The 13,991-nt window shown below is 42.7% G+C and overlaps 1 protein-coding gene across 3 annotated transcripts in view; it reads right to left on the bottom strand.

The window, feature by feature from the left end:
- LOC115150172 (disks large-associated protein 4-like) overlaps positions 1–13,991 on the bottom strand; it is a 179,469-nt gene that overhangs the window by 74,728 nt on the left and 90,750 nt on the right. For all 3 annotated transcript variants that reach the window (XM_029693164.1, XM_029693166.1, XM_029693165.1), the window contains one exon: positions 1,970–2,018. The gene's annotated coding sequence lies outside the window, so the exon portion shown is untranslated. The remainder of the gene's footprint in view (positions 1–1,969; positions 2,019–13,991) is intronic.

Here is a 13,991-nt window from a genome sequence, read left to right as displayed (position 1 = left end):
AGACTAGCTGCATGGTCTGAGAGAGACTAGCTACATGGTCTGAGAGAGACTAGCAACATGGTCTGAGAGAGACTAGCAACATGGTCTGAGAGAGACTAGCAAGATGGTCTGAGAGAGACTAGCAAGATGGTCTGAGAGAGACTAGCAACATGGTCTGAGAGAGACTAGCTACATGGTCTGAGAGAGACTAGCTGCATGGTCTGAGAGAGACTAGAAACATGGTCTGAGAGAGACTAGCAACATGGTCTGAGAGAGACTAGCTACATGGTCTGAGAGAGACTAGCAACATGGTCTGAGAGAGACTAGCAACATGGTCTGAGAGAGACTAGCAACATGGTCTGAGAGAGACTAGCAACATGGTCTGAGAGAGACTAGCAACATGGTCTGAGAGAGACTAGCTACATGGTCTGAGAGAGACTAGCAACATGGTCTGAGAGAGACTAGCAACATGGTCTGAGAGAGACTAGCAACATGGTCTGAGAGAGACTAGCAACATGGTCTGAGAGAGACTAGCTACATGGTCTGAGAGAGACTAGCAACATGGTCTGAGAGAGACTAGCAACATGGTCTGAGAGAGACTAGCAACATGGTCTGAGAGAGACTAGCAACATGGTCTGAGAGAGACTAGCAACATGGTCTGAGAGAGACTAGCTACATGGTCTGAGAGAGACTAGCAACATGGTCTGAGAGACTAGCAACATGGTCTGAGAGAGACTAGCAACATGGTCTGAGAGAGACTAGCAACATGGTCTGAGAGACTAGCAACATGGTCTGAGAGAGACTAGCAACATGGTCTGAGAGAGACTAGCAACATGGTCTGAGAGACTAGCAACATGGTCTGAGAGAGACTAGCAACATGGTCTGAGAGAGACTAGCAACATGGTCTGAGAGAGACTAGCAACATGGTCTGAGAGAGACTAGCTACATGGTCTGAGAGAGACTAACAACATGGTCTGAGAGAGACTAGCAACATGGTCTGAGAGAGACTAGCTACATGGTCTGAGAGAGACTAGCTACATGGTCTGAGAGAGACTAGCAACATGGTCTGAGAGAGACTAGCTACATGGTCTGAGAGAGACTAGCAACATGGTCTGAGAGAGACTAGCTACATGGTCTGAGAGAGACTAGACTCTCTCCCTGCTCCTCCAGGTATGATCCTGTTTTGTTTGTTCCTTTGTAGGTTTACTTAGTTTCCACTCAGTCATGTTCACACACACAGATTCATGCACTTTACATACACCCTACATTATGACATTTCCACACCTCATTACTTTTTCTTTGTTTAAAGTTAATCGTTTTTTGCTTTACAATAAAGAACCTTTTGACTGGCCTATACCTGTTGTTCATGTCCCCTCATTTTTGCCACAGGCTATGAGCCGGCCTGTGACTGTCACTTTCATAAAAGCTTCTGGAGTGCTGATTTAGGATCAACTTTGCCTGTCAGATCATAATGAATAAGATAACATGGACAGACAGGATCTGACCCTAGATCAGCGTTTTATGAATAAAGACACATCTTTTGATCTGAGGCTATAATGAAAAGTTCTGATGACATGGACTGCAATTCTATGGGAACTTCAGAATACCCAAGTACCCAACCTGCAGATGGAAGCTTGATTTTCCTCAACACTGGAATCACAATGTCTCCTTCCAAGGGTCAGGGAGACAGGCCTGAAAGGTTACGACTGAAAGCAGTGCCACTCCTTGAAAGCAGCCCTGATCATCCATTTTGAATGCTGCCTTTTCTCTCCTGGTACGGAAGATGGCCAAATGAAAAGACAGCACCAAAGCCGCCAATCTACATAAACTGATGAGACTGGGCTGCATTTGAACTCTATTGATCTGCATTTGGGAATGTGTTCCTATGATCTTCAATCATGGCATTCATTCACTCACTCACTCATTCATCCATTCACCCATTCATTCATTCATTTATTCATTCAGTAATTTATTCAACCCGGGTACTTACATTGATAGCTCATTCTTGGGGAGCCAAGGTCTCGATAGGAAGGAGTTTCCTGTCAAAGAAAAATTGAACAATTATGAGCTTAGTAATGTAAAGGGAATAACTAATGTAGTTTAGGTAAACTCAAAACACTCTGTTGCTTTGGAAAATCCCTGAGTAACACACACATACACACACACACACACACACACACACACACACACACACACACACACACACACACACACACACACACACACACACACACACACACACACACACACACACACACAAAACTGACTTCTAAGCCAGCATTAAATCATAATTATCTCATCCTAGACAAGTCTTTAGGGGAACCTTCTGGTTAGGACCAAGCCATCAAGCCAAAGCAACAGCATGCCATGCGTTTCCACCTTGTCTGTACTGTACTATTCTGTACTGCATAATTCTGTACTGTACTATACTATTCTGTACTGTACTATTCTAAACTGTACTATTCTGTACTGCAGTGTACTGTGCTATTCTGTAGTGACCTATTCTGTAGAGGACTATAATATATTGTACTATATTATTCTGTACTGAACTATTCTGAAAACTACTATTCTGCACTGTACTATTCTGTACTATTATATACTGTACTATTCTGTACTGTACTATTCTGCACTGTACTATTCTGTACTGTAGTGAACTATTCTGTACTGTACTAATCTGTATTGTACTATTCTGTACTGTAGTGAACTATTCTGTACTGTAATATTCTGTATTGTACTATTCTGTACTGTAGTGAACTATTCTGTACTGTACTATTCTGTATTGTAGTGAACTATTCTGTACTGTAATATTCTGTATTGTACTATTCTGCACTGTAGTGAACTATTCTGTACTGTACTATTCTGTATTGTACTGTACTATTCGGTACTGTAATGTACTGTACTATTCTGCACTGTACTATTATGTACTGCATTATACTATTCTGTACTGTACTATTCTGTATTGTACTGTACTATTCGGTACTGTAATGTACTGTACTATTCTGCACTGTACTATTATGTACTGCATTATACTATTCTGTACTGTACTATTCTGTAAGTCAGTTTACTGTACTAATCTATACTGTACTATTCTGTACTGTACTATACTGTACTGTACTGTACCCCAGTATTTCTTCTTGCACATCATCATCTGCACATCTATCATTCCAGTGTTAATGCTAAATTGTAATTACTTCGCCTCTATGGCCTATCTATTTATCTTGGCCAGGTCGCAGTTGTTAATGAGAACTTGTTCTCAACTGGCCTACCTGGTTAAATAAAGGTGAAATATATTTTTAAAAACTGTACTATTCTGTAATGTAGTGGACTGTACTATTCTGTACTCTAATATTCTGTACTGTACTATTCGGTATTAATCTGTACTCTACTATTCTGTACTGTATTATTCTGCACTATACTATATTGTACTGTACTATTCTGTACTGTACTATACTGTACTTTACTGTAATATTCTGTATTACACTGTACTATACTCTACTGTACTATTCTGTACTATACTGTACTAATCTGTACTGTAGTATTCTATAATGTACTGTACTGTTCTATTGTGTACTGTACTATTCTGTTCTGTCCTAGTCTGTACTGTACTATTCTGTACTGTACTATTCTGTACTGTAGTGTACTGTACTATTCTGTACTGTACTATTCTGTACGGTAGTGTACTGTACTATTCTGTACTGTACTATTATGAACTGCACTATTCTGTACTGTTCTGCACTGTACTATACTGCACTGTACTATACTGTACTGTACTATGCTATTCTGCACTATATTGTACTGTACTATTCTGTACTGTACTATACTGTACTTTACTGTAATATTCTGTACTATACTGTAATGTACTATACATTACTGTAATATTCTGTACTATACTATACTGTACTGGTCTGTACTGTACTGTTCTATTCTGTACTGTACTAGTCTGTACTGTAATATTTTATTCTATTCTATTCTGTACTGTACTAGTCTGTACTGTACTATTCTTTTCTGTACTGTACTAATCTGTACTGTACTATTCTATTGTGTACTGCAGTAGTCTGTACTGTACTATTCTATTGTGTACTGTACTAGTTGGTACTGTACTCAACCGTACTGTACTTCCCTGGCCTACGTTCATCTTTCTCTCTCTTTGCACCTGACAGTATAGAGACTGGCTTCACAACATCTCATCTTCATCTGTATTAAAAAGTTGTTGTGTAACAACTTCAACGTTTGTTAGGGGTTGTCAAATTGTTCCGTTACGGTTTTTGCTGGCTCAGATTCCTTTCAATAGCAGGGTGCTTTCACAACGGGGCTTGACCGGGGCTTGGGGTGAACTGTGTGTTCTTATTCATTATGCAAGATTGTGTGTGTGTGTGTGTGTGTGTGTGTGTGTGTGTGTGTGTGTGTGTGTGTGTGTGTGTGTGTGTGTGTGTGTGTGTGTGTGTGTGTGTGTAGCCATGCATAGAGGATATACTACAGGAGGATACTACAGGGCACTACAGCCTTAGTGTGTATGAACTTATGTGTGTGTGTGTGAGACCCTGATCACCATACACTGCTTACTGACCCTGAAATAACAAGTGTGAGTGTTCATGTCAAACTGTCTTGCCCGTCCTCTGTGTAGAGAGAATATTTTTCTTCCTGGGCCAAGGGGTTATCTCTGTTTGTAATGTTGTAGTGTAATGTTCTGTAGCTAGGCTTGGGTTTGCCTACTCTATGGGAGTCCTGGCTTTGGTCTGCCATGCTGGGGCTGGGTTATTATGGGCCTTTAGGCTGGGGATGGGTTATTATGGGCTTATAGGCTGTGGTTGGAGCCAGCTGACTGGGGCTGGGTTATTATGGGCCTTTAGGCTGTGGTTGGAGCCAGCTGACTGGGGCTGGGTTATTATGGGCCTTTAGGCTGGGGCTGGGTTATTATGGGCCTTTAGGCTGTGGTTGGAGCCAGCTGACTGGGGCTGGGTTATTATGGGCCTTTAGGCTGTGGTTGGAGCCAGCTGACTGGGGCTGGGTTATTATGGGCCTTTAGGCTGTGGTTGGAGCCAGCTGACTGGGGCTGGGTTATTATGGGCCTTTAGGCTGTGGTTGGAGCCAGCTGACTGGGGCTGGGTTATTATGGGCCTTTCAACTTACTCTTGGAAATTGTAATAGTAGAATGCAGAAGGTGCAATTTCGAAATTGGGTAGTAAATCATCAGTTGTCCTCTTGTCAGGCCAGTCATTGCATACCTTAGAGAGCTATTTATAACCTGTCAGAAATGTCCCAAAATACCCAGATCAAAACAATGTTTTTTAGCTAGGTTTTTTAGGGCATAGATTTTGTAGTAATGTTCGAGTCACTCAACTATCACATTAGACCTGGCAAATTGTTTAGAATTGGAAGAAAACTTGCTTTACAACTGCTAAATTTCCTCTGAACCCCATGACAAAATGTGTGGAATTGCAGGAAATTAGTTTAAACATGCAGCATTTTCTCTCCGACAACATCAGAGGTGTGTCGTGAACAGTTTGTGTCGTGAACAGTGCTTATGTGTAACGTGGACACGGGGAGTAGGAAAGCAAGTGCAGGTGGTGAGTTAATAATAAACGTAATATTGAACAATATAACAAACACGAGACAATATGCCTGGGGAAAGAACCAAAGGGAGGGACATATATAGGGAAGGTAATCAGGAAGGTGATTGAGTCCAGGTGAGTCTGATGAGGCGCTGATGTGCATAACGATGGTGACAGGTGTGCGTAATAATGAGCAGCCTGACGACCTCGAGCACCGAAGAGGGAGTATATATGACATTATGCCCATAGAAATAGATGTTCCCCAATGCTGGAATGGGGGCCTGAGTGAAAACATTTGGGTTTATGCTGTGGTTGGCGCCAGCTGATTGGGGCTGGGTTAAGGGCATTTAGGCTGGGGTTGGAACTAGCTGACTGGGGCTGGGTTAAGAGCCTTTAGGCTGGGTTATTATTATGGGCCTTTAGGCTGGGTTATTTATGGGCCTTTAGGCTGGGGTTGGATCCAGCTGACTGGGGCTGGGTTAAGGGCATTTAGGCTGGGGTTGGATCCAGCTGACTGGGGCTGGGTTAAGGGCATTTAGGCTGGGGTTGGATCCAGCTGACTGGGGCTGGGTTAAGGGCATTTAGGCTGGGGTTGGATCCAGCTGACTGGGGCTGGGTTAAGGGCATTTAGGCTGGGGTTGGAACTAGCTGACTGGGGCTGGGTTATTATGGGCCTTTAGGCTGGGTTATTATGGGCCTTTAGGCTGGGTTATTATGGGCCTTTAGGCTGGGGTTGGATCGAGCTGACTAGGGATGGGTTAGCTTAGCTATGGGAGTTCAGTTTGACCATCCAATTATAATGCCTCTCTCTGTTTTTTTGGGGACTATAGGCTGTGGTTTGGACATGGCTGTGGTTTGGACATGGCCCTGTTGGAGCTCACTAATCGAGGACCATAGTGGGTCCCAGCGAAGGCAGCTCTGATGTGTGGAGGGCTCGTTTGGGCAGAGCTAACAGTGGCCCGAGGGCAGAGGCTAATCTTTCAACTACAAAGGGAGAGCTGCCTCAGAGTCGCTCTGTCAGAGATGAATTGTGTGTGTGTGTGTGTGTGTGTGTGTGTGTGTGTGTGTGTGTGTGTGTGTGTATGTATGTGCGTGTGTGTGTGCGCATACACGCGTGTGTGTGTGCATACTGTACAAGGACCATCAACCACTGCTCTATCCCAAAAAAACAAAGACCAACTACAAAGGTTCATGAAAGGGAGATGGTAGAAATGACGCATAAAGCATTTAATACTTTCCCATATGAAGGAACGGAAAATATGCTCTTCTATATGTATATTCAGAGTGGATATAGCCTGTTTGAAGACTGGGGGAGCAAAAGTATCACGGCATGAAGTCCTGCTCTTGTTTTATGGAAGAATGAAAGTAGACATCCTATATGTTGTATGAGGAGGGACAGAGACTACAGCAGCACAGACTGGCTGGAGAGAGGAGAGACTTGTGTGAACAAGAAGTTATGCTATGTCTGACTCAACCTCTAGCTTGGTTCACGAACAGCCAGTATGCACAAGTACTGAAATCTCACTTTATCTTTCAGTTTTAAAATGAAACTGTTTTGGTTTGTCATTCCTCGTCAAGGTGTTTGGCAGCATTAAATGTAGCACGGCAAAGCAAGTGTGAAAGTACCCCTTGAACATTTCATCGATTCAAACTGAGGTGGAAGTGATGTTTTATCTTTCTATTTCATTATATTTCCATTTCCATTCCATGTTTACATACTTTTCTTTCAGTCAGATTCATTTCAAAACCCCTCATCGTCACAATGTCTATCAATAGCGCTGCGTGCGGATGAAACAAGATCAGATAAAACAACACAGTCATCTTCTCATAGCCCTCTACCCAGTTAAAGCACTTACTGTAACAATAACAAGATCATTTTGACCATAATGAAATAATTCCCATTAGGCAGCATTATGATTATTCAAACCAACATGGAAAATATGTTCATTGAGCAGAATTCATGAATAGAATTTAAAAGGAATTAACACAACCATCGGTCAAAATGGATTAAATCAGATAATGATGGTTAATGATGATGATTGACGATGACGTTCCTTCTCATTCATCCACTATGTGCATCTTACACACTTGCAGTTATGAACTTTGTACCCATTTAAAGATGACATGAAAAGCATCTTTTTTACCTGTGGGAGAAAGAGGAAGTCCATTGGGTGTTAGACACAACACATAGTGTCGGTTAAGTGAACTTGAATGGGAGGAAGCATACAAATGAACGGCAGTTCATGTATAAGTAGGGGGAGTAATGTTGAGCAGAATGTAGAAGCAGGGGAGTAATGTTGAGCAGAATGTAGAAGTAGGGGGAGTAATGTTGAGCAGAATGTAGAAGCAGGGGAGTAATGTTGAGCAGAATGTAGAAGTAGGGGGAGTAATGTTGAGCAGAATGTAGAAGCAGGGGGAGTAATATTGAGCAGAATGTAGAAGCAGGGGAGTAATGTTGAGCAGAATGTAGAAGTAGGGGGAGTAATGTTGAGCAGAATGTAGAAGCAGGGGAGTAATGTTGAGCAGAATGTAGAAGTAGGGGGAGTAATGTTGAGCAGAATGTAGAAGCAGGGGGAGTAATATTGAGCAGAATGTAGAAGCAGGGGAGTAATGTTGAGCACAATGTATAAGTAGGGGGAGTAATATTGAGCAGAATGTAGAAGTAGGGGGAGTAATGTTGAGCAGAATGTAGAAGTAGGGGGAGTAATGTTGAGCTGAATGTAGAAGTAGGGGGAGTAATATTGAGCAGAATGTAGAAGTAGGGGGAGTAATGTTGAGCAGAATGTAGAAGTAGGGGGAGTAATGTTGAGCAGAATGTAGAAGTAGGGGGAGTAATGTTGAGCAGAATGTAGAAGCAGGGGGAGTAATATTGAGCTGAATGTAGAAGCAGGGGGAGTAATGTTGAGCTGAATGTAGAAGTAGGGGGAGTAATATTGAGCAGAATGTAGAAGCAGGGGAGTAATGTTGAGCAGAATGTAGAAGCAGGGGGAGTAATGTTGAGCAGAATGTAGAAGCAGGGGGAGTAATGTTGAGCAGAATGTAGAAGTAAGGGGAGTAATGTTGAGCAGAATGTAGAAGCAGGGGAGTAATGTTGAACAGAATGTAGAAGTAGTGGGAGTAATGTTGAGCAGAATGTAGAAGCAGGGGAGTAATGTTGAACAGAATGTATAAGTAGGGGGAGTAATGTTGAGCAGAATGTAGAAGCAGGGGAGTAATGTTGAGCAGAATGTAGAAGTAGGGGGAGTAATATTGAGCTGAATGTAGAAGTAAGGGGAGTAATATTGAGCAGAATGTAGAAGCAGGGGAGTAATGTTGAGCAGAATGTAGAAGCAGGGGGAGTAATGTTGAGCAGAATGTAGAAGCAGGGGGAGTAATGTTGAGCAGAATGTAGAAGCAGGGGGAGTAATGTTGAGCAGAATGTAGAAGCAGGGGGAGTAATGTTGAGCAGAATGTAGAAGCAGGGGGAGTAATGTTGAGCAGAATGTAGAAGCAGGGGGAGTAATGTTGAGCAGAATGTAGAAGTAGTGGGAGTAATGTTGAGCAGAATTTAGAAGCAGGGGGAGTAATGTTGAGCAGAATGTAGAAGCAGGGGGAGTAATGTTGAGCAGAATGTAGAAGTAGTGGGAGTAATGTTGAGCAGAATTTAGAAGTAGTGGGAGTAATGTTGAGCAGAAATCACTGGCTTCTTTTAGCCCACTGCAGATGGATTTGAACTCACACAAAGCGCTAGAAAACATACACACACACACACACACACACACACACACACACACACACACACACACACACACACACACACACACACACACACACACACACACACACAGGGGTTGTGGGGCGGAAAGTACTATAAGACAAACGAGAGAAAACATTGGTAAGCAAAATGGAGGGGTGAAGGGTTGTTTGATTAGGCTCTTAATTTAATTTTGGAAATGCATAATGAATGTCAACTCACTTTCGTGGGTACATTTTTCTCCCAGAGTGGGCATGTGTGTGGGGTAGGAGTCCTCACTAACAGTAAATGGCTCTACTGAGTAACAATAACAATGTATCTGTTGGAGATTTTGCATGGGTAATTCCAAACGGAGCAATGATAATTGAGTGCTGAAATAGTTTCTGGGCATGCATATAGTCTAGGAAAATCTTTTAACTGAGGAAATACACTGAGTGTACAGAAAATTAGGAACACTTTCCTAAATATTGATTTGTACCCCCTCTTGCCCTCAGAACAGCCTTAATTCGTTGGGGCATGGATTCAATAAGGTGTCGAAAGCATTCCACAGGGATGTTGGCCCATGTTGACTCCAGTACTTCCCACTGCTGTTAAGTTGGCTTGATGTCCTTTGGGTGGTGGACCAGGAAACTGTTGAGCGTGAAAAACCCAGCAGCGTTGCAGTTCTTGCGCCTGGCACCTACTACAATACCCTGTTCAAAGGGATTTCAATCTTTTGTCTTGACCATTCACCCTCTGAATGGCACACATACACAATCCAATGTTTGGTACACTCAGTGTATTCTACTTCCCCTGTGTAGGTTAACAAAAAGCTGCCTCACAAATTCATGATTGAATGTACAGCTATGGTCTTGAAGTAGAACATAGTACACCCTGAAGACATTTATAAAGAGGCAGTGAAAAGACAGCCTTAGATAGGTCCTACAACATTCAACAGCCATTCCAGAGAGAGCTATTAGAGTCACGAGTGTGAATATAAAGACATCAGCTATGACGCAAAGACCCTTTCTAAGCACTGGCGAGGGATTGCTAGGGACTTTAAATGTAATGTCTGTCATTTACCTCTGAGCTGAGAATGTAGAATAACCCATTCAAGCAGATCATGCCATGTCTTTGTGGTTTATCACTGTCTCCTCTCTCTCTCTCTCTCTCTTTCACTGTCTCCTCTCTCTCTCTTTCACTGTCTCCTCTCTCTCTCTTTCACTGTCTCCTCTCTCTCTCTCTCTCTCTCTCTCTCTCTCTCTCTCTCTCTCTCTCTCTCTCTCTCCTCTATAGTTTCATTCCTAAATCAGATGCACCATCTTTATCATACTATTTTATGCTCCTGTACAAAAATTGTCAAACATAGGGGCTTGGAGTTCCCTCATTTACAGTGTTTACCTCAACAGTATACAATACGTCACTATAATTATGTATTTGACCAAATGGATTCGGACCCAGGGCTCCTGCGCACCATAAGACTATGTTAGCCCGCAGATCTAAAACCTAGGCATTAACTTAGAGAGTTAACTTAGGTGTTCACATCTCAATTCAATCCCTTATAATATGTCACCTAACTAACGAAAGTGCCTGACAACTTCAGTTGTCTATCACTCACTATGAGTAGTGTACTTTATAAGTCAGAGGCACCAGTTGGCAAATGTGAACGCAACGAGGGGAAAAAATCCAGTCCAAGTCTTGAACTAGTTCTTCTCTATCTCCTTGACGTTATGAGGACAGCATGTCCTGGACCCACTGCCCAAAATAGATTTGTTCAAAGAAACAAATAGCACATTCATGGCTTCGCAGAGACACTTGAAGTCAAAATAAGAAAAGGAGAAATATCCAGTGACAGTGAAATGAAGCAGGACAGCTTGTGTTTGTGGAGGATAGGCGACAAGAGGGATTGAGAAGTCGTACAGGGGAAAAATGACTTGTTAGCATTGCTTAAAAACAAAGTTAGAGCGCAGTTCCTAAAAACACAACATTTTTTGAAAGCCTATCTCCTGAGAACTGTAGAGCCTGATAGAGTATAAGTTGATTACTCGGGACTTGAGCAGTGTGTGCTTTAACATCTACTTGACTAAGCTGTCATTGGCTCTGTGTCCCTCCAACACATATGACTACTTGTTGTGTGTATGTACTGACATGTATGTGTAACTGATAGATGCACACACACCCTACATGCTAATGTTTTTAAATGTATGTAAATTGTGGTCTTCTGTCTGTAATGTATTTATTTATAATGTTTTTCTCCCCAATTTTGTGGTATCCAATTGGTAGTTACAGTCTTGTACCATCGCTGCAACTCCCGTATGAACACAGGAGAGGTGAAGGTCGAGAGCCGTGTGTCCTCAGGAACACAACCCAGCCAAGCCGCACTGCTTCTTGACGCAGTGCCCACTTAACCCAGAAGCCAGTCACACCAATGTGTCGGTGGAAACACCGTACACCTGGCAACCGTGTCAGCGTGCACTGCGTGCACTGCGTATCAAAGTATTTAGTACCCAAAAATACTGTGGGGGTGAGGTATTTATGCTAGACTGGTTCAATTGGTCGTTTTAATTACAAGGCCAGCCTTTCAGCCCACCTCATTTAGCTATTCATCAAGATGTATTCAGACTAGATTAGATAGATCATTATACACGTTCACCTGTCCTTGGTGTAGGAGTTGGGCGGATATACTTCAGATACAAAAAATATTGCTTGTCTATGTTGTTCTTGATGGGTGCTGTCAGGATTCAAGGACCAGATAGATACTCAAGGGTCCTATTCAAACGGTGTCCTCAGCCCACTGCTGTACTCCCTGTTCACCCACGATTGCGTGGCTTTGCATGACACTATCTTCATCATCAAGTTTGCTGACAACACCATGGTTGTAGGCCTGATAAACAACAATGACGAGTCAGCCTATAGGGAGGAGGTAAGTGAATTGGCATTATGGTGCCAGGACAACAACCTGCCCCTCCAAGTCAGCAAAACAAAGGAGTTGGATGTTGATTTCAGGAAGCAGAGGAGGGAACACGTCCTGATCCACATCAACGGGACTGCAGTAGAGAGAGTCATGAGTTTTAAGTTCCACGGCGTCCACATTACAGAGACTTGACATGGAACAACACCACCACCACCACTCTTCCCTAAGGTGGCTGAATAATTACTTTTTTTACAGCGATCTCAATATTCTTAAAAATGATTATAGCCAAATGAAAACTGTGTAGAAGAGATAATGGACCTATATTTATACAGTTTATTGACTGTGTCCAGCTCACTAATAATCATTGAAATTAAAGCTAGACAGTCAGGAAGTATAGAAAATTCCCAAAACGATGTTGAGGAAATATACCAATATACCAATATATACCAAAGCAAATACAGCCCCCGAGGTAAAATGAGTTTGACATCCGTGCTGTATTGGCACTCAATGAGGCAAAGGAATATCACATAATTAAATTTATACCGGCAGGTCGAGGGAAAGCAGACAGGCTGATGGAATGAAGGACAGAGGGACAGATGGATAGACCGACAGACAGCAGTCTGAATTGTTTTGTTGCTGACAAGAGCAGCCATACCCATATGGTACATTGCCCGAGGCCTGTTCTTGCCCTTATGTAACGTGGGCAGTGGAACAACAGGTTAAATCTCAGAATCATGCTCTTAAGCCTCTTGGAGACGTTTGAGACAATCAAGCACAGAGTCACCAGCACACAGGAATCCGTTTCCCCATGCCTGTCAACTGACCATTAGTATATCTCGCATCCCCCACCAGACTAACTATAAGGTGTTTCAGTATAGCATGCCATCACTCCAATGCCCCGGATGCTCTGTATGGGGGTAAAACTGACTTGTTAGACACTCAAGAGGGCTGCGTGATGGTTTCCCTCCATCCCACAGGTGTTGCTGTGGGCCCGTGGTTACAGTTCTTGCACCCGTTGTTTTGATTGATGTCACGGGGTGTTTAACGCAATTACCTCGCCAGGCCGCTATAGCACAAACCCCAGCGTGTCATCTCTAATGATTAATTATTGTGGCAGGTAGCCACCATTACGTGAGTGAGCTAAAGTCACAATTATTACGGCCTCTCCTTCCTTTATGGCAGGCACTGGAGGCACTTAAGGCCCGAACATTAGGCTTCCTAAGACCTGCGGGATAAATAAATATCTGTAACTGAATCAGTCACTTTCAATTACAGTGTGGAGCAACAATTATCGCATAGACCTTCTGTCTAAATATCGCTGCCGGTCCCAACAATGTAGTTCTGGCCATGAATGGCAGTACAATATTGTGTATATTGACCCCAAGCAGCTGGTGCTCGCAGCAAAAGTCATACCTCACTTTCCATTACTGGAAGGAAAAGGCTATATGGACACTCCTGACCTGCAAACTAATATTTCATTTCACAATTGATTAAAATTAGATTAGGGTTAGGTTTAAGAGTTAAGGTTAGGGTTAGGGATAACGAGTTTTGTTAAGGTTAAGGTAAGGGTCCGTTTTAGATTTTGGTTAGTCGTTTTGCAGGAGTGCCCTTATAGCCTCTCCCTTACTGGAATGATATGGTTAACACTGAATATAGTGTCAACTTACTCCTGAAAATGGCTGCAGCCTGGAATTTCTAAGAGGAAAAATACACTATATATACAAAAAATGTGGACACCCCTTCCAATTAGTGGATTCGGCTATTTCAGCCAAACCTGTTTCTGACAGGTGTGTAAAATCGAGCACACAGCCATGCAATCTCCATAGACAAACAT

The sequence above is a fragment of the Salmo trutta genome, chromosome 16, assembly GCF_901001165.1.
Source record: "Salmo trutta chromosome 16, fSalTru1.1, whole genome shotgun sequence".
NCBI lineage: Eukaryota > Metazoa > Chordata > Actinopteri > Salmoniformes > Salmonidae > Salmo > Salmo trutta.
The sequence above is the reverse complement of the archived record's forward strand: the minus strand, read 5'-3'. Positions and strand labels throughout refer to the sequence as shown.